The sequence below is a fragment of the Chlorocebus sabaeus genome, chromosome 23 (genome assembly GCF_047675955.1).
Source record: "Chlorocebus sabaeus isolate Y175 chromosome 23, mChlSab1.0.hap1, whole genome shotgun sequence".
Classification (NCBI taxonomy): Eukaryota; Metazoa; Chordata; class Mammalia; order Primates; family Cercopithecidae; genus Chlorocebus; species Chlorocebus sabaeus.
In genome coordinates, this window is record NC_132926.1 from 65,563,284 (window position 1) to 65,577,506 (window position 14,223).

The window sequence follows — 14,223 nt, forward strand, 5'->3', positions numbered from 1 at the left end:
GTAGATTTTATAGATTATGAAGTTACTTTATAGATTTTATAAAGTGTTTTATAGACTAGGAAATTTAAGCAAAGATAAATAATGTGATCAAAATCATACAAGTAGTAAGAGGTAGGACTAGATTTAAACTCAGACAGACTGACTCCAAAATCTATGCTTATAAGAACTATGTCAAACAGTATACCACTATCTGGATATTTTTAATTTATTAAACTAAGCCCTCTATTGATGGATAATTAAATTACTCAGTTTTATTATATATAAAATAACTTTTAAAAATTCTTGATAAACATCTTTATGTACTTGCTTATTTATTTCCTCAGAGAAAATTCCTACAAAGAGAACTGCCATGTATATGCATTTAAAATTATAGATTTTGGTACAATTGCTAATCTGTCCTCCAAAAACAAGTTTACCAATTCACAAACCCTCCATTAGTTTATAAAAGTGCCTATGTATTGACATCCTTTTTAGCATTAAGTTTTGTCAATATTTTCCTTTTCTGATACTTGAGCATTGAAAAATAGGATTCTCATTTTTTTGCATTTGTTTTCCAATAGTGCTTATTGAGCTACTAGTGTCTAATCAGCTGTCCGATTCCCAATTGCTGCATTTCCTCTGTTAAGCCTTGGCTTTGACCCTGCTTTTTCTTCTCCATCAGTTTGTCCCAAGGAGACAAGCTTTTTGATTATGTTTCCTTTCAGAACAGAAAGCATTCTTCAGGATACAGGATCACTGAGAATCTCTCCTAAACCACATGTTCTGATTAGGATGCGCTTACCTGAGTGAGTACTTACCATGTGCGTGAATTTTCAATGTATTAGCTCATCTAATCTTTGTAATAACTGTGAAGTAGATTTTATAGATTATGAAATTACTTCATAGATTTTATAGTTTCTTATAGACTCTGAAATTTAAGCAAATATGCTAATTTCAGAGCTGCTATTCTTTCCCCTTTTTATGCTCCAGAATCTGCTCACTTCCTCTCTCCTTTGTAATCAATGAATTTTCTAATAAAGATGCTGCATGACTGGCAGTAACCTACCATTTTTTCCAGGCCTACATAATCTTCTACTTAGAGTGTGTGAGCTTCTAAGCTTGTTACACTATTTTTTTTTTTTTTTTTTTTTTGAGACAGAATCTCCCTCTGTTGCCCAGGCTGGAGTGCAGTGGCATGATCTCGGCTCACTGCAAGCTCTGCCTCCTGGGTTCACACCATTCTCCTGCCTCAGCCTGCTGGGTAGCTGGGACTACAGGCGCCCATCACTATGCTCAGTTAATTTTTTGTATTTTTAGTGGAGATGGGGTTTCACTATGTTAGCCAGGATGGTCTCGATCTCCTGACCTTGTGATCTGCCCGCCTCAGCCTCCCAAAGTGCTGGGATTACAGGCATGAGCCACCACGCCCGGCCAGCTTGTTACACTATTAAAAGTGACTTGCATGGTCTATTTAAAAGCTGTGGTATGGTCAAAGAACTTCAGTCTAGAAACCACAACACAATTTTTAAGATAATACTGTCTTCCTTTCTTTTTTCTTTCCTACCTTCCTTATTTCCTTCCCTTCTTCTTTTATTCTCTTCTTCTTTCATTTTGAGACAGTCAAGTTGGGGAGGGGGTCCCTGGATAAGTCCCAACCAGCCTGCCCACTGAGGTGGAGCCTTGGGAAGTTCACGACATTTGCAGCAGGAAGGAGCCTGAGTGGAACCTGGGATATGAGCCACTAGGCAGGAAGCATCCTAGCAGGGACTCTGGCTTAGTCCATTTTCCCCTTTTCTTCCTTTTCACCCAATAAAACCCTACTTCGTGCACCCTTCAAACTGTCTGTGAGCCTAAATTTTCATGGTCATGGGATGCAAAAGGACCCCATCTTTAGCTGAACTAAGGAAAAGCCCTGCAACACTTTTGGCACCCAATGTGGGGCTTGAGAAGCGGTGAGTGAAATGGGGACTCAAAACTTCTCACTGTTGCTTCTAAGTCTTTTCATACTCAGACTTTTGAGGGTGGGGGAAACAGCGTCCCCACCTGCCCTGTCACTCCCAGGCTTTTTCATGGCCTTTTCCTTCATCTTTCAGGAGGGACCAGTAAGCAGCAGCTCCCGACCACTCCCCACTCCCTGCTGGGGCTGGGACACATGGCCGAAGGGTTCTGCACAATCTGCAGGCTGGTTCCCAGCCAGGCTGAGGCGGCCTTCCCCTTCACCAGCCAAAGGGTTCCCAGCCAGGCTGAGGCGGCCTTCCCCTTCACCAGCCAAAGGGTTTCAACTGTGTTGGACAGTAAGTTAGCTTCATCTTTTCTCCCAGGTGGAGTAACCAGCTGCATAAGAATAAGAGATTCTTCCCAAGGAATTAAATTGTTTTTTCTTTCCTCTTCTCCACCCCGTCAGCAGTTAACTTTTGAAGTTTTTTTCCCCCTTTACTAGACCAGGTCCCCCAACTATCACTGTTCATATTTTCTGTAAAGCTTTAATTATGAAGAAGGATTTGTGGAGCTGGTCTTGGGCTGTGGCCAAATCTGGTGTGCTTTGCATGTCTGTGTGGCTTGTCCTGTAAGCCTCCATCTTGCTTTACATCCTTGGGGCATGGCCAGTAACCACTTGGCAAGGTTTGGTTTAGCAATACTGCCTTAGAGGATGAGTCCCCTCTGGTTCATATCTGCATGTTTTCCTAGCTCTGTCTCCTAGAGGACCCCACCCAGTGACTGGGTTTTCTTCTGCCTGTCTGTGTATGTACTGTGTGTGATGTCTGTAAAAAGAGCTCTAATTAATTTGGCCTAAAGAAAGACAAGGGCTTGTATCTAATATTTTTTTAAAGGGAAGTTACAAGCTGTGAAACGTTTCAGTTCATGTGACTTTAATCTTTGAAAAATAAAAGTAGCCTTAAAGATTATTGGTAAAATGTAGTTGTCATCAAAATGTAAATAGGTAAACTAACCTATGCAGCTCAGACGCAAGGTTTGCTGAATGTTTTAAAGTTACAAATGCTTTTTGGATTTTGAGCACTGTCTGTCTTGCCTGCTTTACAATTGTTTAGGCCTGGGGACTTACGGAACTAACCATGCCCTTAACTAAGAAGGCAAACCTTAGATGCACTTAGCACACAATTAAAGCAATTTACTAAGTTTTATCTTAAAATTAAAAATTGATAGGAGTTACCATTATAACACATAATTGAAACTACTGAAAATAGATTTACGTGCAAGGTGTGTAAAAACAGTAAAATGTGTTTTTTAGTAAAAGGTTATATGAAGGCATGGAAATGTAAACTTTTGCCTAGGGTTAAAGCATTGTTTTGAGTTAAATTAGGAAAAAGCTGAAAGTTCAAAAAAGTGGTAGATGAATTGTGGAAATTATTCTTGCAGAGGAGGTTCTCTATGTGAACATATTGACTACATTCAAAAGGGTTATACAAACTTTTCGCTTCTTTAAAATTTCTGAGTCATCATTTTAGCAAAATAAATAACTTATTGTAATCTGGAATACTATTTCATAACATCAAGTGCTTTAAACATATTTTAAAGCCTTCCCCAAATCAAACTTCAGTTTGAAAATTATCTTCCCTGACACTTGGCTTTTTGGATAGTCCAGAGAACCCCTGGAATGTCCAGAAGAGAGAGGTAAACAGGATTATTTGACATATTTAGGTATATGAAATTGCCAAAATGATGTTCAATCTTCTTTAGGTTATATCTTGGTGAATAATGCTAATATATGTTCCAAAACTGTATGGGATTTCTAGAATTTTAATATCTGAGTATATGCTATCAATCATAAGGTTGTTATGTTATGTTATTGGAAGCCACAGAGACAACCAAACTTATTTGACAATTGTGTTTTTAACTGTGACTACCCTGGACATTTTGCTATTCATGGAAAATTGTTGTTTTATTTTAATCCTTTTCAAAAGATGGCTTATAATAAGCTATAGAACTTTGTGCTCTCAAATACAGGCTTCTGATAACTTTGGAGACTGTGACATTGGAATAAAGGAAAATGTACAGGTCTCACAAAGAGCTGAAATGCTCATGAATATCAACCAAAACAAGAGTTCACTAAATGGACTGAACTCAGAAAGCTGAAGCAACGTTTTTGACTTTTGCTTGGAATATTGCTGACCCATGTTTTGTTTTTCAGAGTCAAGGAAACTCATTTTGAACTATTTATGGCCTTTAATAATTAAGTAAGGTGTACACTCCTGTGATCAAAATTTGGAGTATGTTTGTTTCTCTCTGCCTGGCTCCTCTACAATTTGGAAACTACCTGTGAGTTTTTTTATGGCAATATAATTAGTTGCATCAGTGCAATAAGAATCCATTTTTCTCTTGCAAGAGAATACAACTGGAGAAAACCAAAGGTTTGACTGGAAGGATATGCTTCCCTTTAAGGAGTCAATCTCGACCTGCAGAGCCAATAAAAGCCCACTGGAGAAAGTGGCCTCATACCCTCATCTACACAGTCCATGTACTGGGTTCCTGACCTGTGGTTAGTAAAGAATGTCACTTTCTAACAGGTCCAGGAACTCTAAGTTTATCTTGCGACCTTAAGAGGAGAGGATCACCCGACTCACAGGTATTTGAGGATACAAACCCATGGTTGGGCTCAGCTTTAAAAGGTTTTATCTGAGATTCTTTGTGGAACAGAATTCCATCAAGGCAATCCAAAAGACCTATGTAGAAATAATTATTCTTGCTGTAATTTATGCAAATAATCAGGCCAATTATAAAACTTAAGTCTATTTTGCAAACCACTCAGTCCCACAATGAATTGTTTTTTAATAAACACGAGGACTAAAGAGAGATAAATAATGTTTCAAAACTTCTCATACATTTGTCATTAAATTCTAAACTCATTATTAGTTTTTAAGTTTTTGCCTACATTTTAGACTAACCCTGCTTGCTCCTGAGAACCAACCAGCAATCCCTGGCTGCAGTTCATAAAGAACAAAAGGGATGGGTAATATAGAAATCCAGATCAATATTTTAGTTCTGAGCAATTATCCTACAAATACTGCCAGGTGACTGGAATAAATAGGATGCCTGTCACTCAGAGGTTTCCTTTTGGGAAAGTATAACCAAAGGAGCTAACCAAAGCCAAGTACCGTGCACCCAAATCCTAGCAAGCATAACTACAGCTACCAGTTATCTGGGTATGTCAAAAGACACCCTTTTCCTCTCCCTTGGAGGAGGACTCAGTTCTGCAGTTTCACCTTAGCATTTGGCTTATGATAAGGAGTCCATGCGACTCCCCTCTCCCCTGCCCCCGAGATACATTTTTGTCCCAGATGCAATTCCAAGCTTAGGGTCAAAGCCCTAGGAAAGAAAATTGGATCTGAGGGATCCAGAGGCAAATGACAACAGAGGTTGAAAGGCATAGGGCACGTAAGCTTGGCTGATTCCTGCCAAATAAGCCAACACTAAGATTCCTGTTTCATGGATAAAGGCCATGTTAATATTCATGGCATAAATGAGGTCTAGAGAATTTGAAGACTACTGACAGTAGGCAGGAAAGAGACAGGTGAGAGGGGTAATTCCTGTTCTCGAGGGCCCTCTGTTTCATGGGTGCAAGTTGCTTTTACACCCATGGTGGCACCTACCAAGGTCACCAGAACATGGGGATGCAAGGATGGAAGAGGGAAAATAGACACTCTTCTCTCTCTCCCTCACTTACTGCTGGGTATCTGCTAGGAAGAGAAGGGAAACAGGGACGTCTGCTTCCCCTTTCTAAATGGGTAGCCATTCCTCTTCACTCTGTACCCCTTTCAAATGCATCCTGAACCTTTGGGATGCCTTTTAAAAATGCCTTCTTTTTCCTTTCGTCTCCTCGGTTTTCTCTTCACTAATAGGTAATTGGGTCTCTGTACTATGGGACACTCCCCTCAGATGCATCCTCCAAAATGGAAAGAGTTAATTTCCCAAACCTTAAACTGGTTGGGTTAGGATAGGGACCAGTGGAAGGGTACCCAGAAGCCCAACATGCTGGCAAAAGGATAAGGTTTTTCTTTTTTTTTTTTTTTGCCAGTCGGGATTTTGGCCTCTCTTTCCATGTGCAAACTGGTAAAAAGCCTTGGAATTTTTGAGCTGTTCTAACCCCCAAAATGAAACATGTTTCATTTTGATACATGTTTTCTAATAACCCAGTTTGTCTGTTCTTGCCTTCAGGCCATCAAACTCCACACAGTCATGCAACTGGAGCCTCTGACGATGGGCCCTTCTGCTGGAGTCCCTCAAATAGGCCTCTGAGGGAGCTCTGACTGTCATTTCCCCAAAACAGTAGTGCCCTCTTTCAGCAGGAAGCAGTTAAGATTGGTCTTTGTCCTTATCCTGAATCTAACGGCAGCTAGATGTATTTTTTTAGAGGGGAGAATAAGACAGCCAGGTGGGAGGGGGTCCCTGGAGAAGCTCCAACCAGCCTTCCCAATGAGGTGGAGCTTAGCGAAGTTCAGGAGCCTGGATCCTCCTCTTCCTGTGTGGAACCTGGGATTTGAATAACTGCCAGGCGGGAAGTGCTCTAGCAGGGATTCTGGCCTAGCGAGAGTCCCTGTTTCCCCACTTTCTTCCTTTTCACCCAATAAAATCCTGCTTCACTCACCTTTAAACCATCTGCGAGCCTACATTTTTGTGGCCATGAGACGGATAAGGACCCCATCTTTGCTGAACTAAGGGAAAGTCCTGTGACACTTTCTTCCATATGTCTTATTATTTTTTAAACATTACAAGGACAATACGTGATCCACAGCAACAATTCTTAAAACTCCACTTTCTTCTACTGCTCTCAACTGTTTCCCCTTCTATTTCTTTTCCAGTATTTTTCTTTGCAGCTTGCCTACCACTTCTTCTTTTTCCCATTCTCCCAAATCTGCATCGTTAAAGCTCAAAGAAAAATGGCAGAGACTTTCTTGGAGGGCAAGGGAGAGAAAAAACTGAGCACAGGAAATTAAAAAACTGACCTGTCTTCTAAAGAAAGTGGAAATGGTGGAGATTCTCTTACACTAATAATTTTTGTCCCATCAGAAACACAGTTGCACAGTGTTTTAGTATGTGTTCAAGTTTTTCTGATATGCTGATAGGTAGAAGTGATACTGTGCAGGTAAACCCTACTGGGGAAGGGAGGGTGGATATGGACAATGAAGTGATCAGGTGTGATACCTTGCCTTGGGGAAATCAGGAGAGAGTTAGGACAGCCCTCACACTATGGTTGTCACTGAGGTTGCAGTGAGCCAGTGCCACAGAACCAGAAAGTATTAGAGATTAGACAGAGGGGTCTTAAAGGTTCCCAAGCTCATCATCTTCTTAACTATGTTCTTTGGAATACTAGGGTATATTTAGATATTTAGAGAAGGAGAGAGAGGAAGACAGAGAAACTTTAGGTTAAATGGTTAAACAATGATAACATTAATTAATTCATTATCTCTAAGAGGAGGAGGCTATGAAATGTAGCTCTAATGTTTCTTTAACTTATTTGACCACAGAACTCTTCTCTTTCTGGAACCCCTACTTTTCATAACAGATCTAGTAAGAGTAAATATAATTTTATTTTTGTCTTTACTTTTATAAGTGATATGTTTTGTAACTCCAAATGTTTTGTTAACAATGTACAGAATTATTGGGAGAAGAATTTACAATATGACCCAAGGTATTTCTTTACGTTTAAAATGTTGTAAAGCATTAAATATTCCAATTTTTTTCTAAATATCCTTTAAGTTGACAAGAATAATACATTTGCATCATAGAAAATTTGTAAAATATCAGCAATTTGCAACATGATACTGAAAATCATATCTAGGGGATACTGAAATTCAGTGATATTGAATTAGCATCCAGAGATAATTATCTTAATATGTTGTGGGGTTTCTTTCTTCTGTTTGTATGTGTATGCAAGAGAAGAAGTATAGGAAAAAATTGATTTTTTTTCTCATTCATTGATGGATTCATGGTGAGACCCTTGTAACAAAAGACACATTTACAAGAGAAAAACACACAAATTTATTTAAGTTTTACATGACACAGGGGACTTCAGAAATGAAGACCCAGAGAAACAGGGAAAACTGTATTGTTATGCTTAGGTTTGATGAAGAGTGGTCAGTTTTGCAAAGGTCTGATTGGACAAAAGAGGATATAACCTAATGGTATTAAACTTGGGAAACCATTCAGATTGTTCTTTGTGTGTCTGTGTCTTGGAGGATAAGGATGTTCCTTTCCTCTGGATATACGGAAGACACCTCTGGAATGAAGGTTTTATGACTACTTCATAGGAAAGACAGAATCCTCGTATGTCCTGCCTCAGGTGAAGATAGGTGAAAGAGGTAAGAGTGAATGTCTTGTTTCTGCTGTTTCCTCCAAGCCAAGGTGTTATATTTTGGGGTAGCATATCCTGAACCACATCATAAACATGTGAGTATGTACATACATAGCTTTTGGGGAAAATTAGGGTCATGCCATGTGTGAAACCTTGCACCTTACTTTTCTATTCACAATATTTTGAGCATGTTGTTAAATATTTATTCGAAATGGTTTTAAATAGCTGTATGTTATTCTGTTGTATGACTACATCAAATTTATTTGTTCCAATTTCATTGGACATTTAGGTTATTTCTAATTTTTCATGGTTATAAATAACACCATGATAAACATTTTATCTCTGTATATTTTCTGAGGATAGATACCAGAAAGTATATTTGCTATGTTAAAAAGTAAAACTGCTTAAAGATTCTTGTTTCTTGTTATTAAACTGCTTTCAAGAAAGATTATTCCAACCCAGAATATCACCAATAGTGTATCAAACAGCCTACCTCACAATACATTGGTGTTAGGACATTTAAATTTAAATTGTATTTACCTGTTGTATAAATAATACTGTATATAGTGCAAAATGTTTTAAAAATTCAAAAGCAGTGAAACTTTCCCTTCCACTCTGGTCCTCCAGGCATCACCCTCCACAGAGGCAACTGATATTTCTTGTGAATACTTTCAAAGACATTTGGTGCATATGTTAGCAAATATATGTAAATATATTCTGTTCTCCCCTTACAATCTTGCTTATTTCAGCTAATAATATTGAATAGATCTCATGTCACATTAGGACATAAAGGTGTTTTTATATATTTTTGTTTTGTTTTAAAATACTGTATGTACCTTTGTTCATGTTTATTGACACATTGTAATTGTACATATTTATGGGGTAAAATTTGATGTTTGATACATATATACATATAATTATACAACAGTATAATTATAAAATCAGGGCATTTAGCGTATCTATCATTTCATGTATTTATCATTTCTTTGTGGTGATAACACTCAAAGCTATTTTGTAATACGCAATACCATACTATTAACCATAGTCACTCTACCGTGCAATAGAGCACCAGATTCCTTCTAATTGTAACTTTGTGCCTGTTGACCAATCTTTCTCCGTCCTCCTCTTTCCCCACCTTTCCAGTCTTTGGTAATCCCTGTTCTACTTTCTGCTTCTATAATAACAACTTTTTTTTTTTTTCAGTTCCACATATAACTGAGATCATGTGGTATTGGTCTTTCTGTACCTGGCTTATTGCACTTAACATGATGTCCTCCAGGTCCCTCAATGTTTCAAATGACAAAATTGCATTCTTTTTATGGCTAAGTAGTAGTCCATTGTGTATATACCACATTTTCTTCATCCATTCATTCGTTGTTGGGCATTTAGGTTGATTCCATAGTTTAGCTATTGTAAATAGTGTTACAATAAACATAGAGTGCAGATATCTCTTCAACATTCTGATTTCATTTCCTTTGCATATATACCAGGAATGACATTGCTGGATTACATGGTAGTTCTATTTTTAGTTTTTTCAGGAATCGCCATACTGTTTTCTATAGTGGCTGTACTAATTTACAATTCTTCCAACAGTGTATAAGTGTTCACTTTTCTTTAGATCCTCACTGGCACATGTTTTCTGTTGTCTTTTTGATAATAGCCACTCTAATTGGAGTGAAGTGTTTTCTCATTGTGTTTTTATGTTTCCCTGGTGATTCGTGATGTTGAGCATTTTCTTTTTTTGTGTACCTCCTGGCCATTTGTATGTCTTCATTGAGAAATGTCAGTTAAGGTCTTTCTTTTGCCAATTTTTAAATTGGGTTATTTATTATTATTATTATTTGCTGTTTTTTAAGTTTCTTACATATCCGGATATTAACCCCTTGTTAGATAGATAGTATGCAGATATTTTCTCCTATTCTGTAGGTTGTCTCCTCACTCTGTTACTTGTTTGCTGTGCAAAGCTTTTTAGTTTGATGTAATCACATTTGTCTATTTTTGCTTTTGTTGCCTGGGTTTTCAAGTCTTATTTTAAAAATCCTTGCATAGCCCAGTGTTATAAAGCATTTCCCATATGTTTTCTTCTAGTAGTTTCATAGTTTCAGGTTTTACATTTAAGTCTTTAATCCATTTTGAGTTGATTTTTGTATATGGTGAGAAGTGGGGGTCTAGTCTTATCCTTCTGCATATGGATATCCAATTTTCCCAGCACCATTTATTGAAAAGACTGCCTTTTCTCCAAGGTGTGTTCTTGGCACTGCTGTTGAAAATCAGTTGGCTGTATGTGTGTCCATTAATTTCTGGGTTCTCTATTCTATTTCACTGTTCTACAAGTCTGCCTTTATGCCAGTACCATGCTGTTTTTGTTACGATAGCTTTGCAGTATATTGTGAAATCAGACAGCTTGATGCCTCCAGTTTTATTTTTTTGCTCATAACTATTTTGGCTATTGAGGGCCTTTTGTGCTTTCATATGAATTTGAGGGTTTTTTTTTCTATTTCTGTGAAGAATATCATTGATATTTTTATAGAGATTACATTAAATCTACAGATCATTTTGAGTAGTACGGCCATTTAAAAAATGTGAGTTCTTCCAATCTATGAGCATGGATTAGCTTTCCATTTATTTGTGTCTTCTTCAATTTATTTCAGCAATGTTTTATAGTTTCAATGTCAACATCTTTCACCTTCTTAGTTAAGTTTATTCTTAGGCATCTTATTTGTTTGGTAGCTATAGCAAATAAAATTGGTTTCCTGATTTATTTTTCAGATAGTTTGCTATTAGCATGTAGAAATGCTATTAACTTTTGTATGCTGATTTTTTTATCCTGTGACTTTGCTGAATTTATTACTTCTAGAATTTTTTTTTTTTTTTTTTTTTGGTGGAGTCATCAGGGTTTTCTATATATAAGATTATGTTATCTGCAAGCAGGAACAATTTGACTTCCTCCTTTCCAAATTAGATGGCTTTTCTTTCTTTCTTTTGGCTAATTGCACTGGCTAGGACTTTCAGTACTATGTTGAATAGGACCGGTGAAAGTGAGCATTCTAGTCTTTTTTCCTTGTTCAGCATGATCTTAGCTGTGGGTTTGTTATATATGGCCTTTATTATGATGAGGTACCCAACTTGTTGAGAGTCTTCTATACCTAATTTGTTAAGAGGTTTTTTTTTTTTTTATCATGAAAATATGTTGAATTTTGTCAAATGTTTTTCTGCATCTATTGAAATGATCACATGGTTTTTGTCTTTAGGTGTTTCATGTTTATTGATTTGCATAGAGTTGAGTCATCCTTGCATCTCTGGGATGAATCCTACTTGATTATAGAGAATTATCTTTTTAAGCTACTGTTATTCAGTTTGCTAGTATCTTGCTGAGAGTTTTTGCATCTATGTTCATCAGAAATATTGGCCTATGATTTTCTTTGTTGTTGTTGCTGTTGTGTCCTTGTCTGGTTTTGAAATCAACGTAATGCTGGCTTTATAAAATGAGTTTGGAAGTATTCCCTCCTTAATTTTCTGGAATAGTTTAAGGAGAATTGGTACTAGTTTTTCTTTAAATATTTAGGTGAATTCAGCAGTGAAACCATCAAGTCCTGGGCTGGTATTTTTTTTGTTTGTTTTTTAATGGAAGATGACTCCTTATTACTGACTCGATATCCTCACTGCTTATTGGCCTTTTCAGAATCAATACATTTTCTCTTTCTTCATAACTTAATCTTGGTAGGTTGTACGTGTTCAGGAATTTATTCATTTCTCCTATATTCTCAAGTGTGTTGGTGTACAGTTGTTGATAATGGTCTTTTACGATCTTTTGTATTTCTGTGACATCAGTTGTAATATATCCTTTTCAATCTCTCATTTTACTAATTTGGATCCTTTTTCTTCTTAGTCTAGGTTAAAGGATTCTTATTTTGCTTATCTTTTCAAAACAGCAACTCTTCCTTTTATTGATCTTTTGAATTGTTTCTTTAGCTTCTATTTGTTCATTTCTGCTCTGAGCTTTATTATTGTTTTCCTTCTACCAATTTCGGGTTTACTTTGTTCTTGTCTTTTAGTTTCTTGAGGTGCATGGTTAGGTTTTTCATTAGAAATTCTTTTTTTTTTTCATGTAGGCATTTATTGTTATAAACTGCCCTCTCTGAACATCTTTTCCTGTGTCTTGTAGGGTTTGATATGATGTGTTTCCATGTACATTTGTCTCAAAGAAAGGTTTAATTTTCCTTTTAATTTCTTCTTTGGCCTTTTGGTTATTTGGGAGCATCTTGTTTAATTTCCCAAGTATTAGTAAGGTTACTGAAGTTTCTGTTTTTGTTATGATTGACTTCTAGTTTTATGCCTTTGTGGCCTAAAAAAAATACTTTCATTATCTCTACCTTCTTCAATTTGTTAAGACTTGTTTTGTGGCCTGAAATACGATCTATCCTGAAAAATGTTTAATGTGCAGTTGAGGAGAATGTGTATTCCATAGCTGTTGGGTGGAATCTTCTGTATATGTCTGCTGGGTTCATTTGGTGTATGTCATTGCAACTCCAATGTTTCTTTGTTGGTTTTCTATCTAGTTGATCTGTTCATTGTTGAAAGTGGGGTGTTAAAGTCCCCTATTATTATATTGCAGGATATCTCTCCATTTAGCTCTAATAATATATGCTTTATATATTTGTGTACTCTGGTGTTGGGTGTACATATTTTTTAGAATTGCTATATCCTCTTGTTGAATTATCATTACATAATGACCTTCTTTGTCTATTTTTTAAAACAATTTTTGACTTAAAGCCCAATTTATCTGATGTAAGTATGGCAACTCCTGCTTGCTTTTAGTTTCCATGTGCATGGGATCTCTTTTCCCATTGTTTCATTTTCAATCTGTATTTGTCTTTAATGGTAAGGTAGTTCTCTTCTGGGCAAAATACAGCTGGGTTTTTTTTTTAATTTTGTAAATTTTTTTTTAGAGACAGGGCCCCACTGTGTTGCCCAGGCTGGAATGTAGTGGTTATCTGCAGGTCTGATCATGTACCCTATGACACCCTTGTACTCCTGGCCTCCAGTGATCCTCCCACCACAATGTCATTAGTATTTGGACTACAGGTATAAACTTACACAACTGGCCATGTTATTACTTGTGTACCTGCTCTTTTTTTCTTTCTTTGTGGTGGGGCTAAAATAAAGAGTCTTGTAGGTAGAATATTTTAGGTTGATAACAACTTAATTTTGCCTGCATAAAAATACTGTAGGCTTTTTCCTTTCCCTATCCTACAATTTGTATTTTGGGTGTCTTAATTTTCTAAAGATGTAAATTAAGGCAACCAAAATACAAATTGTGGGATGGGGAGAGAAAAAAGTCTACAGTATTTTTAGCCACTAATTGTAGCAGCTGATGTTTTTGACCTTTTTGACTTTAGACATTGTTATAGGAGGATTGAAAGATTTACATAGCACCATTACTACACTGGGGTGTTCTGAGTATAATTCTGGATTTACCTAGATGAGTATATTTTATACTTTCACATGCCTCCATGGTAGTAATTATCATCTTTTAATTCCCAGTCAGCACCCTCTGAAGCATTTCTTGTAAAGCCAGTTTAGTGCTGATGAATTTATTCAGTTTTTACTTATCCAGAAAGGTCTTTATTTCTCCTTCATTTCTGAAGGATAGCTTTAACGAATATAGTATTATTGACTGACAGGTTTTTTTATTTCAATGATTTGAATGTATTTTTGCACTCTCTCCTGGTCTGCAAGGTTTTTACTGAGAAATTTATTGATAGTCTAATGGAGATTCCCTTATATGTGACTCAATATTTTTCTCTTGTAGCTTTTAGAATTCTCCATTTGTCAGTGATTTTGACAGTCCTATTTTAATATGCTTCAGAGACGATTTTGGGGATATTGAATCACACTGAGAATATTTGAGCTTCCTGGAACTGGATGTTCAC